The sequence below is a fragment of the Elephas maximus genome, chromosome 10 (genome assembly GCF_024166365.1).
Source record: "Elephas maximus indicus isolate mEleMax1 chromosome 10, mEleMax1 primary haplotype, whole genome shotgun sequence".
Classification (NCBI taxonomy): Eukaryota; Metazoa; Chordata; class Mammalia; order Proboscidea; family Elephantidae; genus Elephas; species Elephas maximus.
In genome coordinates this window covers 72,824,967-72,837,585 of record NC_064828.1, presented here as the reverse complement: position 1 = coordinate 72,837,585, position 12,619 = coordinate 72,824,967, and positions in this window count along the sequence as shown.

Here is a 12,619-nt window from a genome sequence, read left to right as displayed (position 1 = left end):
TTGCATTTAGGGTCCACGGAGATAATCCAGGATAAACTTCCCTCAAGATCTTTAACTTAATCACGTCTTTTGCCATGGAAAGTAATATTCACTCTTTTTTTTTTTTTGCCCCACACAGTGATATTCACAGGTTCAGGGGATTAGGAAGTGAGTTATCTTTTCTGGGGGGATGCCTTTTTTTTCTCAGCCTAACACTCACTGGTATAACAAAGTATTAGTCTTGTTCCTTGGAAGTGAATTGAAAGAATAGAACATTATAAGTGGTCAATCTAGAAGTATGAAAACAATTGACTTTGTTTTGTTTTTTTTAAATTTTAGACTTTTCACCTCAGGATTATTTAGCATCAAGAGTGACAAAGGCCCAAACAAAAGAGAATTTTCATTAATTATTTTGTCTGAAATTTGGGCTTTGCTTTTAAAGCTTCTCTTGGGATGGTAACGGAAACGAATAACTAAAGTGGTAGATTTGTCTCATGGGGTAAGATAAATGAGAAGATTCATCCCTCTCTGAATGTGATTATCCTAGAATGGTTTGAAAAAATATGTAGTTATTATATTAAATTACAAGTCACAGACTTAAAAAGAGATTTGTGTTTTTATGTATTTCCCTTTATTCCAGTGAACTGAAATGGAACTCTTCCTATGTTTTAGTGTTAATGTATAAAAGTAATCTCTATTCTTATAAGACAAAGGAGGTCAGAAAAGTCTTGTAACAATAAAGATTTTACACAAGTGATTTAGCTCTTCAATACAATTTACTTAATTTAATATATGGCAATTCGTTTTCCATGTTTAGTAAAAATCTGTGTCAGATAAGAGTCTATTTTATTTTACCTAGTCTTTCTTTTCCATTCTTAGCAGAAGGGAAATTATTATTATTATTACATAGATAATAATATACGTGTACATTTTATTGTTGTTGTGAGCTGTCCAGTTGATGCTGACTCATAGTGACCCTATAGGGCAAAGTAGAACTGCCCCATAAAGTTTCCAAGGTTGTAATTTTTATGGAAGCAGACTGACCCATCTGTCTCCCTTGGAGCGGCTGGTGGGTTTGAACCACAGACCTTATGGTTAGAAACCAAGCATTCAACCACTGCACCACCAGGGCTGCTATATATTATATATTATATAGATAATAATGTAATTATTATTACATAGATCTCACCTGTGTGGAAAACAGCTAGTGTTGACAAATTGCATGTACCAAAACTTCTTGCAGGTCTAATTCAGATAGTTAACTCTTTTTCTCCCATTATTTACATGGTTATATTCTTATTTTCCATTTTCTCATTTTTAGTGGCTTGAATAAGTTCCAACATTCAAGTTTTTCCCTATTGATTTGGAAGTTCTGCAGCATTTCCTATTCCATTAATGGTTCTCTTTCCTTTCCCTGCTTTCTTAATTTTTACATAACCCATTGCCCTTGAGTTGATTCCGACTTGTCGCCACCCTATAGGACAGAATAGAACTGCCCCATAGGGTTTCCAAGCAGCAGCTGGTGGATTTGAACTGCTGCGCTTTTGGTTAGCAGCCAAACTCTTAACCGCTGTGCCACCACGGCTCCTAATTTTTACATATGACACTACTATTGTTCTTCATAAGGAAAACTAATATTTCCCCCATGAAGAGACACTGTTTTCCCTACCTAAACAAACAAACCCCATTGCCATCGAGTAGATTCAGACTCACAGCAGCCCTATGGAGCCCTGGTGCTGCAGTGGTTAAGAGCTTGACTGCTAACCAGAAGGTCAGCAGTTCAAATCCAGCAGCCACCCCTTGGAAATCCTATGGGGAAGTTCTACTCTGTCCTATAGGGTCACAATGGGTTGCTATGAGTTTCCCACCTACTTTGCCCATTTTTTTCACCACCCAAATATGTTCAGACTTTTAGAGTATTTTCACTTCTCCACTTTCCTGCTGCTTATTTAACCAGTTTCCTGTTGATATTTAAGTTGTTTCAGTTTTTCACCACTGTAAGCAATGAAGCAACGAACATTTATGCATTGTTACACACTTGACAATTTTTTTCTTAGAATTCTTAGATGTGAAATAGATGGATCAAAGGATTTACACATTTTGAAATTTGATGTTTCCAAATTGCCATCCAAAAGTTTTTTGTTTTTTTTTTAAAACTAATTTTTACTTCTACACATACTGTGAATGAGTACCATTTCCCCACACCCTGATCCTTATTTTTCTTGTAAATCTTTACAGCTTGGTAGGTGGAAAACAATTTCGCATTTTTTTTTAATTGGCATTCCTTTGATTATTAATGTGTTTATACATATATCACGTATTTATTGGTCATTTATATTTCTTCTTTTGAATATTTCCCAATTAATTTGTAATTAATGACATCTTCACAATGTAGAATGTTTCCATTCAGGTACATGGAAGGTTTCTCATTTATTCAAATGTTCTTTTATGCTCTTCAGTAAAATTTTATAGTTTCTTCATATAGAAAGAGCAGACATGAAAATTGAAAACATGTCATCATTTGAGGTTATTATTGCGAAGGCCTGAAGTCCTATACAACTCCATGGATTTTAAAGGCATTACTGTGTTACAGATTAGTTCAACAATTAACATTCAGTATTGTTTAAAATGAATGAGAAAATTCTTCCATTGAGTCTCTGTGAGTTAGTAGATGCAGATAATTGGAGGAGTAAGAGGGGCAGAAAATGAGGTTAGAGCTCTAAGAATGGTGTGGAGAAGGGCTGTGATAATTGGCCTCTCCTACTCCTCTCTACTCCTGTGAATGCACAGAGGCTGAAGCCTGAGAAATACCCTTTAATGAAATTGAATGATTAGCTGGGAAGGTAAACTCTCTAAGTGGAATCCTTACTCTGGGCCTAGAAATTATGTTAGAGCATTCAACAATTAATATGATTAAGGGCCCAGAGAATTTTAATGATATGGTGAAGAAGGCCTATGATTCTTCCCCATATAGAAAAAAAAAAAAATGCAATTGGAAACTTCAGGAAAGACAAAATCTGTGCAATAAATGATAGATCAAATGTGAAACAAACTAAAACATGGCATGATTATGATCAATTTATGGAGACTAAACACAAAATTTAATTGCCTTAGATGCTTGCAAATTTGATGCAAGTAAATTTTCAAGTGACATTGGTGTAGATACACAGTTTCATCATCTTCTGTACGTTTCTGCATTTAACAGGACTCTGTAGGTGCTGGGTCAGAATTGACTCGACGGTAATGGGTTTGTTTGTTCGTTTTAGTTCTACAGATGCAGGTAATATAAACTCAACTTAGACTGTATTGAGGAAACCCTGGAGGCATAGTAGTTAAGTGCTACGGCTGCTAACCAAAAGGTCGGCAGTATGAATCCTTTAGGCGCTCCTTGGAAACTCTGTGGGGCAGCTCCACTCTGTCCTATAGGGTTGCTATGAGTCAGAATCAACTTGACGGCAGCGGGTTAGGTTTTCTTGGTTTAGACTATATTGAATAAAAAGGCAATCAACTGGCTTACAGAACGGAAAGTCTGGGGATAGCAGACTCTTCTGTATCTTGCTTCAGCTTTCATCTGTGTTGCCTTCATTATACGGCAGGCTTTTTCCATATGATGAGAAAGATAGTTACGAGCAGCTCCAGGCTTACAACGTTTTTGGGGCTCACCAGCTCAGAGAGAGACTTTTGTCTTTTACCGTTCACACATGCCATTTAAAGAGAAACTGGCCCCAGAGATGCAGTACTCTGACCAAGCCAATTCACATGCCCACCTCTGAGATCAGAACCGTCGGAACTGGATATGGTGTGGTATTGATCCTTATTAGGAAAGAGGAGTTTTGTTGTTAGAGAAGGGCCTCTTGAGTGGCATGATTTCTTTATTTCTCTATAACTCATATTCTTTTCATTGTGAGCTTCTATCCTGCTGGATACCAGAGGCGGTGGGGCTAGGGTAGAGAGTGGGGGGTCGGGAGGGGACAACTTTAAATCTCTCAATCAGAGATATCTCAATCACTGCCAGTTTAAATGTCTCTTTTAAATAACTCAGTCTTTTTCAGATAAATGCTGTCTTTCATATTTCTTATATCTTCCTTTGCCTCTCTAAAATGTGGAAAATATGACTTCATGGTAGAGTTGATGGGGTCTTGAATATATTTGGTGTTCTCTGGATCTTTTATGGTCTCTGTTGTAGAATTGAGGGTGTTATGGTATGAACTGGTGTGTAACTAGCTTAGCCCCTTTGGGCCTCTTGGGGTGTTGACTAGCTGAAGTGACTAGCCCCACATGGCTCTTTAGAGTATTGTTCTGGCACCTATTCCTAGGATCTGGGGTTCTAGACATTTGCCTTGAGGAGTGAAACACCACACATTTTGTCCTCTGCCCATACCTCTTTAAGTAGTCTCTTCACTAAGGTCTTTTCATTTGAATCATCTGGGGTGAATTTGTTTTCCTTCTGGGACCCTGGCTGAAACAGAGCTGCTGGCTGACATTGAACTAAATGTCGCTGAGGTCTTTGATTTAATATTCTCAACATATTATCTTAATCACATATGTATATCTCTTTTATGGCATTTATCACCATGAGCATCTGCCTCCACTGTTAAATGGTGAGGTTTTTCAGAGCAAGGGCTTCCTTCATCTTTGTAATCCCAGTGTCTAGCATACTATGTAATTAAAATTCTATACACAGTGTCTAAAAAGTACCACAGACTTCAGAGAAAAGGGATACCTATAATAGGATAGGCCTCTGCGGAAGGTAGGTCTTGAAATGGACACTGGAGATCAGATAGATCTTGACTGGGCCAGGAAGAAGAAAATTTCCAGTTGAAAGGAACAACTTGAACACAAAGCCATGGAGGCTTAAATAAGCGTTGTGTGTTCATGAATGAATGAGGAAACTTGCCTCTTTAAAGTAGAGTGATTTTCTTGGGAGATAAAGTTAAGGCCAAATTTTATAAAGTTTTAAAATAGTGTGAGGCATTCCTTTTCATTAGGTAAGTAACATGATGAAATTGATGTAAGAAAAATCAGTACTATTATGGGATAGAATAGGAAGAATATAGGATAGGTTAAAGAGGAAGAGTCTGTTCTGTCTGTTACAATAATCCAGGTGTGAAATTATGCAACCATTTTTTGAACGCTTCTCTATCATTCATTTATTCATTAAGCAAATAAATATCTGTTGAGTTTCCATCATATGTCAGGCACTGTGCTAGGCACTGCTGATACAATGGTGAGCAAAAAAGAGAAATAAAATTAAAGAATTACGTGACATAAAGAATGAAATAATGGGGAGTAAATTGAAATGTAAAATCCCATTTAATAGGATTTTAAAAGTTAAGTAGTCACGTTTGAAGAGAAATGGACCTGCACCAAAAAAGCAGAATCAAAAGTCCATGAACAGTAAAACAACAGATGAGTCACATTAACATTAAACGGTGTCTACAAGATACGCCGGAACAAAAAGTGTTTTTTTTTTTTTTTTTTTGCATTTGTCTAATATGATTTGCGCACACTCAGAAGAAAATCCATTAACATTAGGATTATTGTCAGGAAAGGACTGGAGAGATATCAAACAACTACCCGTAATTTGTTAGCATGGTGATTCAAGGAAATGATGAAGGTGCAAGCCTAATTTGGCAGGAAAGTCCATAGCATTGATCTTCACGCAGGGGACCAAATGAGGAAGCAAAACAGGAGGGGTTTTTCTTTTAGGATTAAAATGTAAATTCAATTACGCACATTTGAAAGGGCTGGCACATTTTAAGCCTTTGCTTTTCCACTGACCTGACTGCTGTTCATGTAAATATATTGGAATTAGCAGATTCACATTGCTTCACCCCCTCTTCTATGAGTTTGCCCTGTAAGGACCATTTCTAGACAAAATGAAACAGCATATATTCCCTCGTCAGTGCTTGCGAACTGAATTGGGATTATAGCCATACTGACAAACTACTGCTGTAGTCTATTCCTTGTGGCTGACAATGTATATGTGTTCATAGTAGGGGGTGGGGAGGTGCGGGGTGGTGTTGGGCCTGCCCTCATGGAGCCTCCAGGATAGTGGATGAGATAGACGTTTATACATAATTGTGCAAATAATGTAGAATTACAATTGTGTTCAAGGCTGTGGAGGGTAAGTACATGAACTATGAGAGTTTATAACAGGTATTGTTGATGCTGTGATACTTGATTTGAGATCTGAAGACTGAGTAGATTATAAATGAAGAATGGTAGAGCATTGCAGGTTGGGGAGTCAGCAAGTACAAGGTCCTTGTGATGGAAAGGAGCATGTTAAGAGCTGAAAGAAGATCCATATGGCTGGAGTGAAGAGAGGAAAGTAGAGTTGCTATAATATGAAGATGCAGAGGTAGATAGGGGCAGGAGCATAAGGGGATGTGTAGGCCATTTTAAGAATTTTGCCCATTATTCTAAGAACAATAGGAAGCCATCAAAGTGTTTTAAGGTGAGAGAGAGAGAGAATGTAAAATTTGCATTTAAAAGAATTTCTCTGCCTGCAGAATGAAGGAAGGCTGAATAAGAGGGCCAGAGTAGATGTGCAACAAAGCCAGTTAGGAAGCTGTTACAACAATCCAGGTGAAAGAATGGTAGTGACTTGGAGTAAGACGGTGGCACTTGAGATGGAGAGAAATGGATGGGTTTGAGAGATAACTGGTAGAATTTGTGATGGATTAGCTGAGGTATGAAAGGAAAGGAAGGCTGTCAAGGATGATGTGTAGTTTTCTGGTATATACTAAAAGATACTGGTCCCAATCATGAAAAGAGAGAGTAATGAAAGAGGCCCAGCATTAGTGGGGAAAAAACATGAGCTGTGTTTTGATTTGTTATGTAGGCAATTAGATATGTAGGCCTGGAACTTAGATAATAGGTATCATGGAAATTTGCTATTATTTCTGACTGCTCAAGATTTAAACCCAATTCTTAAATTTGGAGAATTTCCTGCCTTAAAAATCTGGGAGGAAGAAGAGACTAATCATGTGACCTACCCTTCTCCAATCAAATGTACCCACCCAAGATTTTGAATTGGAAGTAAACAGTACAAAACGTGCTCTAGGAAGAATCTTTTCTGGCAGTGGTAGCAGTTGAAGTAAGACTGAGCTTGAAGGACAGCTGTGGTAGTGTTGGTAACACAAGCTGGTGTAATGTGCTGATGCTAATGGTGTGAGCCGCAGCCCTTAGTCCTTGGTTGTGGAGGTGATATCTGACCACTAGTTCTATGGTGTGACTTTGGATGTTGTCCCTTGCTGTGTAGCTTCTGAGCTTGGTTCTCTAGCTATTCTAGCAATTTTGTGATACCAGTATCTATCTGACAAAATCTCTTTTTACTTTAATCAGCCAGAGTCAGCTTCCATTGCTTGCAACTAGTGTAGTGACTTGGATTGATATCAGTGATCTGGCCTGGGGACATATGTCTGTGTAGTGATGGTATTGCAAGAATGGGAATGAGTCCAGAATGAATGCCTAGGATTGAACCTAAGGAACTTATTGTAATGGCTGAGTAGGGGAAGATGAGCCTGAAAAAGGAGATAGACAAGCTAACTAAAGATACAAATACCAGGTAGATGCTGTGTCTTAGAAACTAAGGGAAAAGAGTATTTTCAGAAAGAGGAGTGAAATACTGTTGAATGGTCATGTAAGGTAAGTACTGAAAAATGTTCACTGGATGTAGTGACATGATGTCATTATTATCCTTAGCAAGAGCAATTTTTATGGAGTAATGGTCATAGAAAGGAGCCCTGGTGGTACAATGGTTAAAAACTTGGCTGCTAACTGGAATGTTGCCAGTTCAAAACCACTGTGGAAGAAAAGACCTGTTCCCATAAAGATTTACAGCCTAGGAAACCCTATGGGACAGTTCTGCTTTCTCTATGGGGTCACTATGAGTCAGAATCGACTTGACAGCACACAGCAATAACAGCGATGGTGATGAAAGTCAGGTTGGAGTAAGTCAAGAGATGAATAGGAGGAAAGGAAATGGACAGTTTGAGTATAGACAATGCTTTAGAAAATAGGTTGACTGTGAAGAAGGTAGAGAAATATGCTGTTGACTGACAGGAGCTTTAGTGCCTAGGGGAGTTTCCTTTTTTTTTCTTTTAACTGGGAGAGCCTTGACTATGTTTAAAGGTGATGGAAAGGGTTCAACTGAATAGAAGAGATTGAATACACAGGAAAGGAATACTTGCTATTTTAGTATTCCTGATGAGACAAAGGGAGATAGCACTCAAAATACAGGTAGAAACTGCTGCACAATTGTGTCAGGCAGATAGAATGGTAAAGATGTAAGTAGATTCATACGTTTGGTAGCTGGAATTTGAAGAAGGTTAATTCTGATAGTTTCTATTTTTTCCATACTATGTTTTTTTTTTTATGTATTGGGCACTATACTGTTGTTGTTAGATGCCGTCAAGGCGGTTCCGACTTAATAGTAACCGTATGGTCAATAGAACGAAACACTGCCTGGGTCTGTGCCATCCTCACAACTGTTATGCTTGAGCCCATCGTTGCAGCCACTGTGTCAATTCATCTCGTTGAGGGCCTTCCCCTTTTTACACTGACTCACTGCTTTACCAAGCATAATGTCCTGCTCCAGGGACTTGTCCCTCCTGATAACATGTTCAAAGTACGTGAGACCAAGCCTAACTATCCTCCCTTCTAATGAACATTCTGGCTGTATTCCTTCCGAGACAGACTTACTCATTCTTCTGGCAGTCCATGGTATATCGATATTTTTTGCCAACGCTGTAATTCAAAGGCATCAATTCTTCTTCCATTTTCCTTATTCATTGTCCAACTTTCATATGCATATGAGGTGTTTGAAAATGTCAATCACTTGGGTCAGGCGCACCTTATTCCTCAAAGTGACATCTTTGCTTTTTAACACTTGAAAGAGGTCTTTTGCAGTAGATTTGCTCAAGAAAATGTCTTTTGGTTTCTTGACTGCTGCTTCCATGGCAGTTGATTGTGGCTCCAAGTAAAATGAAATCCTTGACAACTTCAATATTTTCACCATTTACCATGATGTTGCTTATTGGTTCAGTTGTGAGGATTTTTGTTTTCTTTCTGTTGAGGTGTAATCCATACTGAAGGCTGTGGTCTTTGATCTTCATTAGTAAGTGCTTCAAGTCTTCTCTTTCAGCAAGCAAGGTTATGTCTTCTGCATAACACAGGTTGTTAATGAGTCTTCCTCCAATCCTGATGCCTCATTCTTCTTCATATAATCCAACTTCTTGGATTATTTGCTCAGCATATGGATTGAATAGGTATGGTGAAAAGATACTACCCTGACACACACCTTTCCTGATTTTCAACCATGCAGTATCCCCTTCTTTTGTTTGAATGACTGCCTCCTGGTCTACATACAAGCTCCAAATGTGCACAATTAAGTGTTCTGAAATTCCCATCCTTCACAATGTTATCCATAATTTGTTATGATCCACACAGTAGAATGCCTTTGCATAGTCAATAAAACACAGGTAAATGTCTTTAAGGTGTTCTCTGCTTTCAGCCAAGGTCCATCTGACATCAGCAATGGTATCCCTGATTCCACGTCCTCTTGTGAATCCAGCTTGAATTTCCGGCGGTTCCATATAGATGTACTACTACAACCTTTTTTGGATTATATTCAGCAAACTTTTACTTGTGTGTAAGATTAATGATATTGTTCCATAATTCCTGCATTCTGTTGGATTACCTTTCTTCAGAATAGGCACAAATATGGATCTCTTCCAGTTCATTGACCAGGTAGCTGCCTTCCAAATTTCTTGGCATAGACGAGTGAGCGCTTCTAGCATTGTATCCATTTGTTGAAATATCTCAAATGGTATTCCATCAGTTCCTGGAGCTTTGTTTTTCACCAATGCCTTCAGTGCAGCTTGGACTTCTTCATTCAATACCATTGGTTCTCGATCATATGCTACGTCCTGAAATGGTTGAAAGTCAACCAGTTGTTTTCGGTACAGTGACTCTGTGTATTCCTTCATCTTCTTTTGATGCTTCCTGCTTAGTTCAATATCTTGCCCGTAGAATTCTTCAGTATTGCAACTCGAGGCTTGAATTTTTTCTTCAGTTCTTTCAGCTTGAGAAACGTTGAGCGTGTTCTTCCCTTTTGGTTTTCTAACTCCAGGTCTTTGCACATTTCATTATAATGCTTTACTTTGTCTTCTCGAGCTGCCCTTTGAAATCTTCTGTTCAGCTCTTTTACTTCATCATTTCTTCCTTTTGCTTTAGCTACTCCGTGTTCAAGACCAAGCTTCAGAGTCTCTCCTCATATCCATTTTGGTCTTTTCTTTCTTTCCTGTCTTTTTAATGACCTGTTGTTTTCTTCATGTATGATGTCCTTGATATCATTCCACAACTTGTCTGGTCTTTGGTCATTAATGTTCTATGTATCAAGTCTATTCTTGAGATGGTCTCTAAATTCAGGTGGTCTATAGTCAAAGCCGTACTTTGGGTCTTGTGGACTTGTTCTAATTTTCTTCAACCTCACATTGAACTTGCATGTGAGCAATTGATGCTCTGTTCCACAGTTGGTCCCTGGCCTTGTTTTGACTGATGATACTGAGCTTTTCATCATCTCTTTTTACAGATGTAGCTGATTTGATTCCTGTGTATTCCATATGGCAAGGTCCACCTGTATAGTCTCCATTTATGTTGTTAAAAAAGTGGTATTTGCAATGAAGAAGTCATTGGTCTTGTGAAATTCTATCATGCAATCTCCGGCATCATTTCTATCACCAAGGCCATATTTTCCAACTACTGATCCTTCTTTGGAAACCCTGGTGGTGTAGTGGTTAAGAGCTACGGCTGCCAACCAAAAGGTTGGCAGTTCAAATCTACCAGACACTCCTTGGAAACTCTATGGGGCAGTTCTACTCTGTCCTATAGGGTCACTATGAGTTGTAATCAACTCGACGGCAGTAGGTTTGGTTTTTGGTTTTGGATCCTTCTTTGTTCCCAACTTTTGCATTCCAATCACCAGTAATTATCAATGCATCTTGATTGCATGTTTGATCAATTTCAGACTGCAGAAGTTGGTAAAAATCTTCAGTTTCTTCATCTTTGACCTTAATGGTTGGTGTGTAAATTTGAATAATAGGTGTATTAACTGGTCTTCCTTGTAGGCATATGGATATTATCCTATCATTGACAGCATTGTACTTCAGGATAGATTTTGAGATGTTCTTTTTGGTGATGAATGAGACACCATTCTTCTTCAATTTGTCATTCCTAGTGTAATAGACGGAAACCCTGGTTGCGTAGTGGTTAAGTGCTACAGCTGCTAACCAAAGGGTCCACAGTTCCAATCCGCCAGGCACTCCTTGGAAACTCTATGGGGCAGTTCTACTCTGTCCTATAGGGTCGCTATGAGTCGGAATTGACTCGATGGCACTGGGTTTGGTTTTTTTGATTTTGATGTAATAAATCATATGATCGTCTGATTCAAAATAGCTAATACCAGTCCATTTCAGCTCACCAATGCCTAGGCTATCAATCTTTATGCATTCCGTTGCATTTTCAACAACTTTCAGTTTTCCAAGATTCATCTTACATTCTACCTTCTGATTATTAATGGATGTTTGTAGCTGCTTCTTTTCATTTTGAGTCTTGCCACATCAGCAAAGGAAGGTCTCGAAAGCTGACTGTTATGGATTGAATTATGTCCCCCCAAAATGTGTGTCAACTTGGCTAGGCCATGATTCCCAGTATTGTGTGATTGTCCACTATTTTGTCATCTGATGTGACTATCCTATGAGTTGTAAGTCCTAACTTTTATGATGTTAATGAGGCTGGATTAGAGGCAGTTATGTTAATGAGGCAGTACTCAATCTACAGGATTAGGTTGTATTTTGAGTTAATCTCTTTTGCGATATAAAAGACAGAAGTGAGCAGAGAGGGTAGGGTACCTCATACTACCAAGAAAGGAGCACCCGGAGCAGAGCATGTCCTTTGGACCCAGGGTGCCTGCACTGAGAAGCTCCTAGACCAGGGGAAGATTGATGACAAGGACCTTCCCCCAGAACTGGAAGAGAAAGCTTTCCCGGGAGCTGGCGCCCTGAATTCAAATTTCTAGCCTCCTGTTTTTTTTACACCCTGAGAGAATAAATTTCTGTTCATTAAAACCATCCACTTATGGTGCTTGTGTTATAGCAGCAGTAGATAACTAAGACAGTGACCCTGCTGGTATTTGAAATACTGGTGGCATGGCTTCCAGCATCACAGCAATATGCAAGCCACCACACTATGACAAACTGACAGAGGAGGGCTGGTAAAAAAGTGATAGAACCAGAATTTCAATCAATATCTCTCTGACTACAAAAACTATTTACAAAGTCAATTGGATCCCTACAAGGGATATTTTTTAAAAATCAACAAGATTTTGTGAGTATTCATGATAGATGAAGTGGAGGAATGAGTCATATAAGATACCAAGTTTTTATGTTTTGATTTTTGGGAAAATTACAGTGTCACAGAGATAGATATGTTAGAGAGAGAGGAAAAGAAGCCTTTGGATTTGCATCAGGTTAAACTTAAGTTGATGGAAAAGAAAAGTATGTAAATGTAAATATTTGGTAGGTACTTGAACATACTGGAGATAACTCTCAGATAACAGATAAGGCTTGAAATAAAG